This window comes from Mauremys mutica, chromosome 2, assembly GCF_020497125.1.
Source record: "Mauremys mutica isolate MM-2020 ecotype Southern chromosome 2, ASM2049712v1, whole genome shotgun sequence".
Taxonomy (NCBI): domain Eukaryota; kingdom Metazoa; phylum Chordata; order Testudines; family Geoemydidae; genus Mauremys; species Mauremys mutica.
Genome location: NC_059073.1, coordinates 121,926,809 through 121,943,022, shown reverse-complemented (window position 1 = coordinate 121,943,022; position 16,214 = coordinate 121,926,809). Strand labels below are relative to the sequence as shown.

Genomic DNA, 16,214 nt, shown 5'->3' with positions numbered 1-16,214 from the left:
TGATGTGTAACTTGTTTGTATCTGTGTATAAGAATGCATCCTTGGGGCGGTGTCTTTGTCCAGCCTAGGGGGCAGTGGAAATCCTGCCACTGACTGAGCTGAGTCCATTGTCAGGGAGTACATATGTACCGGCTAGCTGTATCGCAGCAGCACCTTGGATTACGTTTGCCAGGGAGCTGGAGGCTGTGCTTTTTTCGACAATAAACCTGGCCGACGTGCCTTCGTACCTTACTAGACTTTGTGGTTATTGGGGGTTCTCATCGGGTCTGCTGGGTCAGCTATCTTCGAAGAGCTGGGGCAGCACACAGAGGGAACACACGCACACAGCTGAGTGATATTAACATTGGAGAGAGCGGAGCACCACACCGGTACAACTCTGACAACACTGTGCTTACACTCCACAACAGGCAGAAGGCAACCTCATCCTTCCTTTAACTCGCAGACACTGATTAAGAGTGGCACTGGCTTCCATGAAAGGGATTCATGGCTAATTTTGCAGGGCTGGCAAGGAAGAAGATTGAGAGAAAAAAAAAAGTTTCCAGTGAAACAGTTTTCCACTGGAAAATACTGATTCTATGACATCGAAAAGTTTTGCAGGAAATAAATTGAGTTTAAAGCCAAATTAATAAACAACAATGGGTTTGGTAGTGATTGGATTGAGGGAGTGGTCAGTAAAGGAGAGAGAGCTTGATCCAGGGCAGTCCCACCGAATTCTGGGATTCCTGCTGGATAACTGTAATATATAGATAGCTACATAAAACTATACTAGCCCATATTATGTTACTAATACATTGCAGAAGACATTGCACTTTGAATATGAGTGGTAAGCATTATTGTTTATTATAATGATGGTTTCCACTGAGCAGAATTCAGACACAATTTTATTAATTCAAGGCCTTAGGGGCAAATTTTGCTCTCATTTATGCTGGCGTAAATCTAGAGCAAGTCCACTAAAATCAACTGAGTTGCTCTTATTCATATCCCCATGTAACTGATGAGAGCAAATTCTGACCTTTAAATTTTATAGCGAACCGGCTTAGGGCTGCACCTGCTGGCCAGAATAGCTGGATCACAATCCTTCCCTAACCCCTCCCCTGGTCCACCCCCTCCAATCCTCTCCACCAATGGGTGGCATGGGGGGACATTCCAGGATGTATGGGGCGAATCCACAACTGAGGATGTAAGACAGAAATGGCACAAAGGAGGCTTACAAGAGGTCAAGGACCTGGCCACAAAAGTAATGGACAATTCAGACAGGAGGAACAAACCAAGCAGTCTATCAAAATTCTGTCAGAGAAATGTAAAGTTAAAAAATAGCTCAGACTTGTAAAGCTTTCTGGAGAAATGTACAAGATAATCTAGATGTAGGTTAGCTGCCATAGCAACCATGCATCAACTAACTGCACTCTCATATCTGTAAAGCTATAATTCAGCAACCTGTGTTTACATGTACCTAAAGCAATTAAAAAAAAAATCTATCTGAAAACTCAACAGGAATGGCTGATGGGTTGCAGCTACTTGGTTTATTTGACTATTGTAAATTACTTGGTTAAAATATGTGGAAAAACAGTACTTAAAAATAAAAGGCCGTAACAATTCTGATTTTATTCCATTTTTAAAATGCCGTTTTTGGCGGGGGTGGGCACAAGTGGAGAGAATATGTTAAAAATAGATCATTGCTGTTAGAGCAGTGAACTCTAACCAATGACTTGTACTGCCTTGACTTTACTTTATCCTCTTACCTGATCTGTCTGCCATCTTCACGTTTGCTGTATATGTAAGAAAGTATCTGGTCCTGTCAACAATTCGGTTTATCTTTCATAATTAGATATCAAAGTGTTACAAAAATAGTAACACATTTTCTATCAATTAAGAATCTTCAAATATAATCAAATACTGGATTCTGGAACTCTAGGTTTTGCAAAATATTAAACATTTTCAATGGAGATAACATTAAAAAAGCATATTGCAAGGTGTGTGTATATGATTAGTTACTATAAATAACCCATTGTTGAGTGGGAGTGAAATACCAAAATTCACTCCTGCTCATAAGCTAAACATTTATTTGTTTCTGTTGGTGTTCATTGTATACAAGGACTCTAGAGGAAAAATACTGTTATAATAGGCCATTTTCTGCTCTCAGTTTACACCTGTGCAAGAACCTTTTGGAGTGGGCAGAGCTCAATTTCTGAAATTACCATTTAAAAAATTACTTTGAAGCTTGGCGAGTAGCAGGCATCCCATCAGCACAGAACCATCAGGCGCATGATCTGAAGTTCATTGAATCCAGTAGGAGTCTTTGAATCAGATCTTAAAAGAAGCTGTGACTAGGTCCATGAGGTTAGCACATTGTTTTCACCAGGTATGCACCATAGATGTTTTTCTTGAAGACACTGCAAACTGCTGGGTAGCAAGACACAGGAGACAGTCTCACCGCACGTTCCTTTCAATTGCTTGGCTTTCTTCACCTCACTGCATATTAGCATGTGAAAATACTCTGCATGGTGGGCTCTGAAGAGGAGAGAGCTCTAAACGGGTCAGATCATTCTGTTTTCATACTGTAAATATATCTGGTTGTCCTTTTCTCTGTTTCTGCTTATTTGTTTAGATTTTAGAAATGCTGATGCAATCTACAAGGTTTGTACGACTAAGGGAAAGTTACAGTCAGTCAGATGTGGTCTACTTCCATTCAGTAGAGCCAAATGGTGAACTGGGAAACAGCTAAAATAAGTTAGACCAGCAAGTACAACTTCCCCACTTCTTGGAAACTTGACTGAAACTGAACTTCTTGGAATGTCTTGACTGAATTTGTGTTTTGATAGTCCAGCTGAGCTGTGTGGTGCACCAGAAAAGACACAGCATAGTATCACTCTTAAAATGCTCCTAAGCCTTTCCCTGAGACGAAAGTGCAAACTCTTGGGCCAGATTCCCAACTGGTATGAATCAGTGTAGCTCCACTGAAGTCAACAGAGCTACATGGATTTGGCCCTGTTGAGGATCTGGCCCTGTTACGTTTAGCAAGTTTTGTTTTGTGTGATTTCAGTAGGAACAGGATGGGGCCCAAGAAGAACAATCGTAGCAAAAGAATCACTTGACCTAATCTTTCTGTAAATAAAGAAAGCAGACATGTGAGGAAATGTCACAATATTGTTTTTTCTTATTATTATTTTACCTGCTTTGATGGTTACTTTATTTGTCACTGTCTGGCAGAAAATGAAACTCATCTTAATCTAATATCTGAATAGCTATAATACATATAAATGGATTTATATTTAGGAGTGGTGCCAGCACTGAGTAATTTTACTATTTAATATAGTTGATAATATCTGACCAAATATTCTAGAATAAGTCACTATAGAAATGAAGGTAGGTTTCCTGTGTGGCTTGCAGTATCATGCTAAAATACAAAACAAACCTGACTTAGTTTCAGTTATGAAATAATAGATACTGAGCCATTTTCAAAAGTTCCTTCATATTTTCATCATTGTTTAAACAGGTGTGTTTCTCAGACTTTGAAAAACAAAAGCTCAGCTGAAAGCAAGTTGATGTAAGGAAGCAAAACCAGAGCTGAGTGATAGTGCTTCAAAATTGAGAGACAAGAGTGCGTTTAAACAAGAACTGAAAAGTTGCATCAGTGCTTTTAAAGTGTCATCTCTTATATTTAAAAAAAATGTACTAAATGTACGACCGTATTCTACAGTTATGTTCCAAAACACTGCAGCTTATAGTAGTGTTACTGCAATGTTTTGGATTACAACTGTAGAATATTACAGTCCTTTCTTTTTAATACAAGGGATGTTACATTTTCATGCCAGTCCAATGCTCTGTAGATTAGGAGTCAATATCCAAGGTCATAAATGTTCAAAGCTCTTATTTTTTTTAGAACATTCTTTTTGTGTATGCGGAAGACAAGCAACAGCCTTTAAAAAACACTCTTGCCTTCCCACTGCCAGTTTACCAGAAATACAGAAGCCCATATATAGTGAGCCCAATTTCAAGTTATATACAGGGTATTCCACTCCAGTGACAGCTACAAGAGGACAGATTTTCAAAAGAACCCAGCTCCTATTTAGGTACCAAAGTAAGTGTCAAGATTTTAAACAGAGAGCTTGAAAAGTACCAGTTCACAAAACCACTGTCTACTGACCTACTTCAACCTGAGCAATATGACAAGTCATCTCTCTGAAGCAGGATGAGACCTATCAGCAGCACAAATAGCTGTCTCTGAATCAAATTCTGTCTGTAGGTGCATGCACTCTCTTCCAATGAAGTCAAAGTTTGGATTCTGAAGAGTTTGGGAAATTTTTCTGTGTAAAAGTTAGGAATTCTGTTTCATTTTATGAAATTGCATATCGTGGAATACCTCAGCGTATATTGAATCATCCATTTGCTAACAGGGGCCCTGTCTTCAGTGTTAAAAAAGGTGCATTTTTTAACTCAGGGTAACTAATATGCATGAGCTATCCTAAGGTAATAAAGACCAGGCACCACAGTGAGTTAAAGAGCCCTATTCCTCCTCCAGGGGTTAACAGTGCATTTACCTCACGGTAAAACTAATGTGTCTGGTCTTCCTGACAAAAAACTGAAATTTTTCCATGAAAACTTTGTTTTTATCCAAATTTTCCAATTCTACTCACCAATGCTTTCCTTTCAGACACCATGGTTATATTTAGGAGGGTTAGGCCTTGAGAATTAATTCCAGGTATATCTCACATGCACCCCCTTGACCCAAAATAAATATCTTTTCATACATTAACACCTACTCCATTGTGTGGTCCCCTAGGGCAGTGTTAGATTTTAGAGATTAGATAAGATTCAGCATTTAAAGTGCAGCTGTATTCTGAAAAATGATTCAATAGCAGTGGCAGTGAAATATCATGTTTGCCATCTCGCAGTGGTTTGCATAATAAATGTGCTCAGCTTCCAAAGACGATGGTTTTTATAACTGCCAGTGATATAAAGTCAGCCAGGGGTTTAAGAATCAAGATAGAATCTTTCCTTCTCGCACATCCTAATCTGTAATAAAGTGTCTGCAAACCAAATTATGCCTTCTGCTGATGCCTAGCCTTCCCTGGGCACCTTGATGTGGTGGGAAGGATTGTGTGTTCCAAGGACTCTGAGAGGTATGCTAGCAAGAGCTTTAACTCTGGGTAGGGCCACACAAGCCAGACGGGTCAAAGGGTAGGGTCCAGACAAGAAACAGTCCACTGGGTCTCCAGGTTGAGGGAGGGCAATACGCCAACAAACTATCCATGTTAAAAAAAAAAAATTAAAAAATTAAATGCTAGAAACAGATCAAGGTAGCCATTCCAGGAAACAGCATGGTAAACAGGCGTGTTTGTGCCCTAAAGTGATGTCTGACAGTACAAGAAGGATTCAGATTCAGTCTGATGCCTATATAGTCTCATTGTCTTCAATGAGTTTGAGCATGTAAAATGGACAGGAATTTAGCCAACAGCTCTGCTGCTGATGCACCAGATGGAATGGAATCCAATTCATTTTCCCTTAGCTGTATATGGCTCCAGAGGACTCACGGGAGTAAAAAGCAGGAAAAAATGTACTTTGGGCACCAAAGTGAGCAGCCAACTCTAACCACATGCAGGACTGCTGCTGTAGAGTAAGAAGGTGCTGTTCTTCCATGGTGGCTTTACAGAGTAGAGCCACACTTTAACCAGCTTGTGGTTCTACTTAGGTATGCATACAACTCTTTTCTCGGGATGGAGTGAAGCATCAGGTGATGACCTATCATGTCATTAATTTGATGGTTGACAAGAGAAAATTGTTACTTCAAATAAAAACACAAATGGAGACAGACATATGGGTGTCAGCAAAGTCAACAGAATCAGACTTCTGGAAAATGATGGCCGACCTGGAATGCCAGATCTCTCCCTAGGTCAAAGTGCTCATATTGTAACCATTATTAGCAGTTTAATGAATATTTCAGGTGTTACTTGGCAATAAACTTGTTACATACGGTTGTTGGTATTCTGAATATTGTTTCAATCATTTGCAGCTTTTCAAAATTTCGTTTAATGATGTGGTAGCTTTTTGGCTGAGTGCTGCTACCCTGTTGTATAGGAGTCATTGCAGGAGTGGTATGCATGTAAAAAAGTTGAGCTGATCTGGCCCCTACCCCAAAAACACATTTCTAGACTGTAAAATGTAACCCCTAATCTTAGAATATATTAATTTTAGACATTTTTCCATCTCAGCTAATATTCTGTGCAGTGTCATTAATCATCTCTGAGTGGGATTTTCAAAACCACACTGTATTGGCCTAATTCTGCTTGTATTAAAGTCACTTGGCATTTTACCGTTAACTTCAATAGGAGAAGTTGTTGAAGGCCAATGCTGAACACGTCTGAAAATTCTGTCCTATATTTTTTAAACCTAAGACCATCCACAAAACAGAATGCTGAGGAGAGCATCTATCAAAATATACTCAGGGCTAAGTTAGAAACGTCTAAGTTTCACTCTTAAAAACAATCCTCATTTCTAATTGTGCTTCTGAAATTTACCAGCAAGTTTCAGTCATCCCGATGTGGATCTGATCCCAAACATTTCACATGTGCAGAGTTAAGAATCCATGTAAGAGAAAGGGGCAGTTCAGCCATAGGAATGGGTGATATCTATGAGAGAGCCACATTAAACTAGAAGTAGCTATTTAAATAAACAAAACTTAAATAGGGCTAATTTGTTTTCCCTGTTTCTAGAACGCACAAGTACTTCTTTTTCAAAGTCTCAAAATTTGCTATGCCAAATTTCAAGGCCTGCACAAACTTCTCCTCTACATGTTGGCTGACTGATAATACTGACTATATTCTTCTTGAAATCTTGTCCTTCCTCAGCTTTTGACACCCCACTTTCACCTGGTTTTCCTCCTACATCTCTAATCATTCCTTCAGAGATTTTGTTTGAGGAATCATCATGCTTTCTGCTCCTAGAGCCCACTGCTTTGGGGGCCCCCTGCTCCAGCGGTGGGGACTGACTGCACCCAGCAGCTGCTGCTCCAAGGCCCCCTGGGACCACTCTCCTGCTGGCCTCCAGGGCCACCAATGCTCGGGCACCCCCTGGGGCCAGCTGCCCATGGCCACCCAAGCAGTAGCCAGTGTGGCTGGCCTCGGGGTCACACCAGCAATGGCTGATGCGGCTGGCAGGACGGCCTTGGGGTCAGCCACACCAGCCACTGCAGTTGCGGAAGTCACAGAGGTCGCGGAAAGTCAGAGAATCCGTGACCTCTGTGACAGAATCGCAACCTTACTTATAACTGGGTGATCTTGTTTGACAACAGCTTCAGATATCATGTCTACATTGACCACTCACAGATCTGACTCTACTCTGGACCTTTCTCCTTCCATCCAAACTAAAATTGTGGCTGGTCTTTCTGGTTGTCCAGCCAACAACTTAAGGTCAACACAACTAAAACTAAGCTCTTCATCTTTCCCCCTCCTGTCTTCCCCACTATCTCACGTACCATGGATGTCACCATTATCTTCCACTCAGACTCATAATCTAGGTGTCATCTTTCACTTATTTATCTCTCTAGACTTACATATCCAGGCCATGTCTAATTCTTATACATCATCTCTAAGACCCATCGTTCCTTTCCTCTCAGTCTATAGAGCTAAAACTCTCATCCAAGTTTGAGATCCAAAGATACAAGCTTTTTATTTGGGACCATCTCTGCTACTTATGCATCTTTACTCTCTGCGATCTTTCTGCAGCCTTTGATATTATATACCAGTCATTCTCAAACTTTTGTACTGGTGACCCGTTTCACATAGAAAGTCTCTGAGTGTGACCCCCCTTTGTAAATTAAAAACACTTTTTTATATACTTAACACCATTAGAAATGCTGGAGGCGAAGCAGGGCTCAGGGTGGAGGCTGACAGCTCACGACCCCCTCCATGTAAGAACCTCGTGACCCCCTGAGGGGTCCTGACTCCCAGTTTGAGAACCCCTGTTCTATACTATCATTAATTCTCTACTTTCCATTGTAAAAAGGTATAATATTTACTATATATTCTTTTACATCTTGCTAAAACAACTGACACTTCAAGTTAGTTGAAAATATTAAATTTAAAAAAATATCTTTAATCTAGGTAGGCTACAAATGAAGATGGCTCCCTTGATGTTAGTACTTTTTCTATCAATCTGTATTTTCATATATATTTTTTTTTTAATGAGAGAAAGATGGTCTTGTGGTTAAGCCACTGGATCTGGGATTCAGGAGATCTGGGTTTAATTCACACCTTTGCATAGACTCTGTGACCTGGGGGAAGTCATGTAATCACTCTGGGCCTCGGTTTCCCATCTAAAAAATGGGAATACTACTACTTCATTTCCTCCTCCCTTTGTCTGTCTGTGTAGATTGTAAAATCTTTGGATCCGGGAGTGGCTTTTAGTATGTGTTTGTAAAGAACAATGGGGCCTCACTCTTGGTGGGCACCTCTAGGCATCATCTCAGTTAGATCGACATAAGGCAGCTTACATTGACCTAATTATATTAGTGTCTACACTACAGCCTTCTGGTGCCAATGTAAGTGCCCTACTACCCTGACATCATAACACCACCTCCACAAGAGGCATAGCGCTTATGTTGATGTAGTTAGGGCGACAAAGTGTCTGTGTAGACACTTCATTACTTACATTTGCTGTTGGCTGTCTTGTCCCCGGCTCTGCACTCCCAGCTGGGCTGCTGCCTGGAGGCTCCCTGCTCAGGGAACTGAGAAGCCCAGGCGGCTGGCCCCTTCCCTCCCCAGCTGGGAGTGGAGAGGCGAGAAGCCCAGGCAGCTGCCTCCGTGCTCCCTGCTGAGAGTGGGGAGCCAAGAGCACTAGGGGGCAGCTGGGCTCCAGGCTGGGAGCAGTGCAGAGTTGAGAGCCTGTCAGCCCCCAAATCGGCTCTCTTTCAGTCGGGTCGGTGGAAGCACTCCTGCTGAGGACATGCACCACCAACAGAAGGAGGGTCGTATGGACATCATCTACTGCAGTAAATTGGCCTAACGTAGGGTGACTTAAGGCTGTACTGCAGACATGCCCCTCCTCTCACTTTCAGTCAGCACCACATGGAGCCCAGTGACGTCACAACATGGAAAAGAAACTATCCTGTTAAATAAAAAGCATTTCAGCAGACTAACTGGAATGAGAGATCCTCTTGCACAGAAATATTATAAAGGCAATAAGGAAGCTGCTCTTGCTTTGTGTTTAATTCCCTTCAGGCGGGTCTATTTCAACTCTGTTGCTGATGGTAGAAGATTGCATCATTGTAATACAAATAATAACAATAAAATACAAACAAACTAAAACTATAGTGCTTTTCTCCCCTGATGCCGCTTGAATAATTTCTCTGAGTATGATAGTTACCGTGGAGTAATTGAAAGCAGAATTTTGCACCTCGTCCATTTTTTTAAAAATAACATAATGAATGCAAGTTGTGTGTGTGCAATTTAAAAAATGTACCAACAGTCTTTACTCACTGACCTTTTAAAAAGATATTCAATGTGGTCTTGTGTGATATGCATTTCCTGTTACATTGCAGCCTCCAGATGAGATTCCCAGTTCCTGAGAGACGGCTGAGATTAGCTTTTGTGATTCACTTTTGATCCTGCAAGTAAGGATAAGAAATTCAGCTGAAACTAAAGTCTTCCATATACTTTCTTCTGTGAATACTTTTGAATATCAGGTGTTAAATGAGTGGGTGGGGGAAATTCAAGTTTGGGTTTAACCAAACCTCAGAAAAAATGGTTTTGGTGGAACTTCCCAAACCTTTTCTCACCCTCTGGTCCACTATGAAAGATTTTGCTGATTTTTGTGTGATTTCCATATTCAACTTGAAATATATTGTTTTGGGTCATGTCCACTTGCAACATTTCAAGTGCCTCCAAATTTAGTTTTATAAATCTGATCCCTCCATTTACTTTTCAATCCTAATATTAGTTCTATAGAGTTGGATGATACAGTCCCTATTCAGGCAAAGCTCTCACTTACTTTAATGATAGCTGTACCTAAATAACGAGTGTAAGATCAGGACCTCAATTGTCCAGACTGAAGGGAATTACATGCATAGCAAGAGCAACTTCCTGATTTTGTATTAACAAGATAAAATGAAAGATGCCTTTCAATATTTCTGTGTAAGAGGAGTGTTCATTCCAATTAGTCTGCAGAAATGCTTTTTATGTAACAGGGTAGTTTCTTTTCCATGTTGTGATGTCATTGGACTCCTTGGTGTGCTGACTGAAAATGAAAGGTGGAGAGAAAGCAAACTACACATGTCGGACTATTTTAATGATATTTCTTGCATGAAACCATTAAGCTTTAATCACCAAAACATGACATTATAGAAGTGAAATGAAATTTTAAGCTGAAACTGATACACAACTCATTCTCACCTGAGGTCAATGGCACGTAAAGAAGATAAGATGTTGGGAGGTAGGGTCTGAAATCAGTGGAGCTTTCGCCTTGGACATCAGTGGAGCAGGTTCAAGTCCATTTTCTATCAAAATATTGTTTTCATTAATTTTGGTGCATTTTGAGGAGCGGTACCTATGGAAATGAATAATCTGACAGAATGCGAACATATCAAAAGATGAAGTGACTGCACACACAACTCCAAATACAAAACTAGCTCAACTTTAGGCTGTAAGTTCTTTGGGGGCAGAGAGTGCCATTTACTTTATACAGTGCCTAGTACAATGGGGCTTCAACCTGTCTGGGTGGTGGCCAACAGTCCAGCTCAATGGTTAGAACTGGGCTCAGGGGGCCAGGAAGCGGAGCTGGGAACCAAGAATCGGAGCTGAAGTTGGAAATCAGAAACCAGAGCCGGGGTCAGGAAGCAGAGCCAAGAGTCAGAGCCAGTGTCAGGAACTGGAAGCAGAAGTTTGACCCTGAGCCAGGAACCAGAGCTGGAGTCAGGTGCTAGAGCAGGAACCAGGAAGGAACATGGGACTGGAGAAGGACAGGAACAAGACAGGGCAAAGCAGAAATGTTGAGCAGCAGGCAACCAGCTGCTGCTACTGAGCTGAAAATCAGGCCTCTTTGACTGCCTTCAGCCAATCCTACCACAACCCTGCTAGGGTGACCAGATAGCAAGTGTGAAAAAATCAGGACACGTTTTTTTTCAGGGGCAGAGGGACAGTTGTCCATGTAAGACAAAGCCCCTAATATCGGGACATCTGGTCACCCTAAACCCAGCTGAGCTCATTAATCAGCCTGGAGGCTGGCTTGGTTAGTCCTCAGGCTCATCTGGAAGTGCTCAATCCTGACTCAGCCTGGCTGAGGCTTCTAGGCACTGCCTCATAATGAATGATAAATAATAATAGATCTTGCCAATTTCTCCCAAGATAAAATTGATAAAATACAATGACCTTCCCCTCAGCTTGCCTTCTCTTCCCCTTTCCCCTCCTAGAACTCTCTCCTCGTCCCCTTTCACAGACACAAGAATTTCTTATCCACTTTCCTCCTCTAACCCATCCACTTGACACAGTTGGCCATGGTCTTCTTGAAATCTCGCCCTCCCTTGGCTTCTGTAACTCTGTCCTCTCCTCTTACCTCTTTAATTGCTCCTTCAGCATGTCCTTCGAAGGATATTTTTCAGTCTTCCTTCAGCTTTCTGTGGGGGTTCCACAGGGCTCTGGGCTCTGTCCTTTGTCCCCTTCCCTTCTCCCTCTACACCTTACCTTTGGCTACTCTCATCCACAAACACAAATTCAGCTACCATCTCCATGCTGATGACTGTCAGATCTATCTGTCTCCTTCTGTCCAAACTACAATTTCACCTGTCTTAAAGCTGGTTGGAATTTTTTGGTTGAAACTGGGGTTTTTGATGGAAAATGCCAATTTTAAAATCAGAACGTTCAGAAAAATGGGTCTCTTTAAATGACGTTTCATTTAGAACCCGCCACCCTGAAGTGAAGCATTTTTGAAAATGTGAAAATGTTCCCGACAACATTTTCAGAACAAAGCATTTTGATTGTTTATTTTTGAAACAAAATTAATTGTTTTTATATAAACCACATTGTTGAAGGTTGAAATCAAAATGGAATGCTTCAATTTTATCTAAACAAGACGTTGAAATTGACCCAAAACTAGTATTTTTGTGGAAGTTTGTTTTGTGGGAAATTTTCAGTTTGCATTTGTTTGTTTTTTCGTTTTGTTCCATTTCAGAATGGAAAAAAAAATCAATATAATAGTCTGTTTCATGGGAAAATCCATCTGGTTCCTACTCAGTTCTAGCCCGTCCCTCTGATGTCTCCTTATAGATGTCTAACCATCAGTTTAAGCTCAACATGGCTAAAAAACAGATCTTAATTATTCCCCCCAAACCTTCCCTGCTACCTTCTTTCTCGATCACCATGGACAACACCACCACCCTGCCTGTCACTAAGGTGCACAACCTGGGCATTATCTTTGGCTCAGATTTCTCTCTAGGTCCTCACACTCAAGCTGCATCTAGATCTTGCAGTTTCTTTCAGTAGAACATCTCTGGCTTTTCCTATCATCCACACAGCTAAAATGCTCATCCCGGCTCTCAGCATCTCACGATTCAACTACGGCAACATCCTTATTTCTGTCCTTGACCAATGCAATCTTGCCCTGATTCATATCTATTCAGAATGCTGCTGCAAAGATCATTTCCTAGCCTGTTGCTTTTCCCAGGTCACCCCTCCTTTGAATCCTTCTGCTGGCTCTCCCTTCTTGGTCACATGAAAAATAAGCCACTTGTCTTCACTTTCAAGGTCCTTCGCTTCCTGTCCCCTCCCGCCCCCCACCTACTTGTAATCTCTCATTCACTATTGAAATGTCAACCCCCAGCTCTGATCAGTCCGTGACTCCAGCTTCTATCTCCCACTCGTTAAATTTTCAGACAAGCATCTTTGTTTTCTCCGAGGCTGCCCCTCACACTTGGGAGGAGCCCCTCATAAATATCTGCAAAACAAATGCATGAGCCTCCTTCAAATCCCTCCTTAAAACTCTCCTTTGCCATAATTCCTATAAAAACTTGACAAGGATTAGGCTTCCCGTATGCTGAAATCACGGCCTATCATGCTGACCAATATTGTCTCAGTGTTTCCTTGTGCTTCCCCATCTGTCTGTATTCATTTGTTGTCTCTTGCCTTATACTACCATCGTAAGGTCTGTCAGGCATGAGCTGTCTTTTTGCTCTATAATTGTACAGTACCAAGCACAGTGGGGTCCAGGACCCTTGACTGGGGCTCCTAAGTGCTCTGTTAATACAAATAATTATTAATAGTACTAATAGAATTATATAGTGCACAGCTAGCAGTACTAGTAACTTTCTTTGAGATGCGGTCTACACTTAAAAATTAGATTACTTTGCTCAGGGCTGTGAAAAATTTCATGCCCTGAGATCCTAGTGTAGATGTGGTTAAGTCGACAGAAGAATTCTTCCATCAGCCTAGCTACCTCCTCTTGGAGAGGTGGAATAACTACAGTGAGAGAAAAACGCTTCCATCAATGTAGCTGTAGCAGCTGTAGTGTAGACACGGCCTGATACTCAGGAGAATCACACATTTTAAAAAAAAAAGAATTGGTTTTCTCACACAGTGTGAAATGTTCATGTAGAAGACTAGTAATATTTGGAGAGTATAAAGGTATCCATATAACTCTTAAGCAACTAACACCACCACCATATCATATATTTTGGGCCTCATTCTCATTCACAGTAATACCCCTTTATACAACTCTGGCAACATGAAGCGTCCACAACGTGGATACAAATGTAATGTATGTCCATTTCAAGTCTCTTTCACACTGGCAAAGCATTGTAAAAGGCCTCAGCACAAATGAGAACCAGGGCTATTCTATTTTCCATGCACAAAGAGTAAATCATATCCTTTCAGTCTGGACGACTTATTTTAGACTGAAGAAGCCAGCAGGCAGGCAGAGCAAATACAGAATTCCCAGGACAGAAGACAGAGCATGCAGCTCACTCCGTAAGAGCTCCATGCTGAGTGCCCTGACAACTGTGCCCCTTAGCAGACAGAAATGGGAATGCCTTACATTTCAGTATGCAGGACATAGAAAAGAGTAAGGGCTACATACTGTATTACTTCTAGTTGGGGCAGGTGTGTTGGTGGATGACTGAAAAAACTGTTGTGTGGCTATTTCTTTAGCCAGTTAGGATGTGCCAGGATTGAGCACCTTCAGCTGAGCCTGAAAACTAACCAGGCTAACCTCCAGGCCAATGAATGAGCTCAGCTGGGTTGTGGTTGGAGCCAGCCCACCCAATTGACTGAAGAGCCGGCCGGCCTGCTTTTAAGCTCAGCAGCAGCTCATCATTGGCCACAGGGCTCCACATTTCTGCTTGCAGCTCCAGTCGCTCTTGCCCTGCCGTACTCTTGTCTTGCTCCGGCTCAGCGTTCCCTTCCTGACTCCAGCTCTGACCCCTAACTCTGGTTTCTGATCTGGCCCTCGGCTCTGGTTGCTGGTGCCCTCAGCCTGGTTCTAACCATTGAGCAGCACTGCCAGCACCTGCCCCGACGGGATGCTTGAGATGTATTTGTTTACAGTCTAGTCAAAGGAAGCAGCCCTGTGGCCACACGTTCTAAGGTTATTAGAAAATGAAAATATTGACCAGCAGCTGATTAATATCTTATAAATGTACCTTGTGCCCATTTGTTATACAGAGACATGGATAAAAATCCCCTCCAAAAGATCCTGAGACTGCTTACTCAGGCAAAATTTCCATTGGTTTCCACAAGCCAGATTGTTCTTCCTGTGGAAGGGCCTGAGGGAAAGAAAACTCTGACTTTTCCCATTGGGGACAGTTTGCCCTGCCACAGAACAGGCAACAGGATCAGCTCCCAAGTCTGCAGATCCCCTGAGATCCAGGCAAATGTAGGGGGATCCACTAGACATCATCTGTACAGAGGCCATTGTTCTTCTGCGGCAGCTTCAGGGTCCCCCTATTCCCTCTTTTTCCCCCAGCTCCAAACGCCAGGGACTCCCCCACCTGTGGCTGAAGCTGGACTTCCCCCTAAAGGGGGAGTTCCCCATAGCAGAGGGGACTCACAGAGAATAAATGCAGCCTCCGGCTGTTAACCTCTCAGCAGATTCCCCAAGGGGCTGGTGGAGGGACTATGAGTCTCCTCCCCTAATCCACCCCCTCACTGTACCTGGTTCTCACACAGTTCCTGAACCTTTCAAAAATTCTATGGACAGGGGTTATGGTGTCAACTGAAAATGCCAATGAAGAAGTGGGAGGAAAGGGGTAAAAGGGAGGTGACATCCAAGTACTGATCTTGGGGAGATGGTCCAGGTCAATCGTTTTATCTGAGTAAAACCCGAGAACCAAATTCTGCTTTGCTACACTGCTGTAAATTCATAGAAACTCCACTAAAGAAGAATGCGGAGAACAGAAAGTATGCAATTTGTGAAGGCAGAACACAGGGGAGATGGCAAGAGAATAGGGGAAGTTTACAACCTTACACCATGGTAGAGTTACCCCCAGATAGCTGTAAGAGGAGAATTCGGTCCTGAGTAAGGACTTCAAGAATTAGCCCATGATGTGTTGTATAAGGTGACTCAGCACTGAAGGGAAGAGCGTGACATTTGAAATGACTATAGAAGTGGGGTTAAACACGCAATATAGATATAGCTTTCTAAAGATGCTCAGAATTTAAGAGGAAAGCACTGGTCCTGAACATAAAATACAGATCCGAGCCGATCCAACCCCATGGGAGTCAATGGGAGTTCTGACTGACATCTAAGAAAACATGAGGATTAGGCCTCACATTGTGCCAGAGGTTTTTAAATCATTTCCCCGGCTGTTTTTTTTCCTTCGATGTCTAGCACTGTGTACACTTGTAAACTTCCCCTGTTGTCTTGCCACCTCCCCTGCGCTCTGTCTTCACAATTCACGTACTTTCTATTCTCTGCATTCTTCTTCTTTCATGTTGGTGTAGTGATTCACTCTGCATCTTTTTTAGGGTCAACAGTAGTGGTTTCACATTCCAGACTGAGTATTAAGTGTGGAGGCATTTACAGGAACTTGGAAGCATTACTATAACACTTGAAAGAAACTAAGGAGCTTCACAAGTAAGAATTACGGTTTTTCACACATAAGCCTCTTCAGTGATTTCCCATTGTATAAACAAAGAAAGTAAAAATAATTGTTAATGTATCGTGATGACATATCCGTGTGAACAGTTTCAGTGTGATGGTTTATTAAATCAATCTGTCTTTTTTTTCCTGTG

At 42.1% G+C, this 16,214-nt stretch overlaps 1 long non-coding RNA gene across 1 annotated transcript in view; it reads right to left on the bottom strand.

The window, feature by feature from the left end:
- Positions 1-2,177: 2,177 nt before the first annotated feature.
- The window catches only part of LOC123364042, a 66,397-nt gene continuing 52,360 nt past the window's right edge, over positions 2,178-16,214 (bottom strand). Inside the window, exons 2-4 of the long non-coding RNA XR_006576976.1 lie at positions 10,389-10,492; positions 9,481-9,604; positions 2,178-2,832 (exon numbers count right to left, since the gene is read on the bottom strand). This is a non-coding gene — a long non-coding RNA (uncharacterized LOC123364042). The remainder of the gene's footprint in view (positions 2,833-9,480; positions 9,605-10,388; positions 10,493-16,214) is intronic.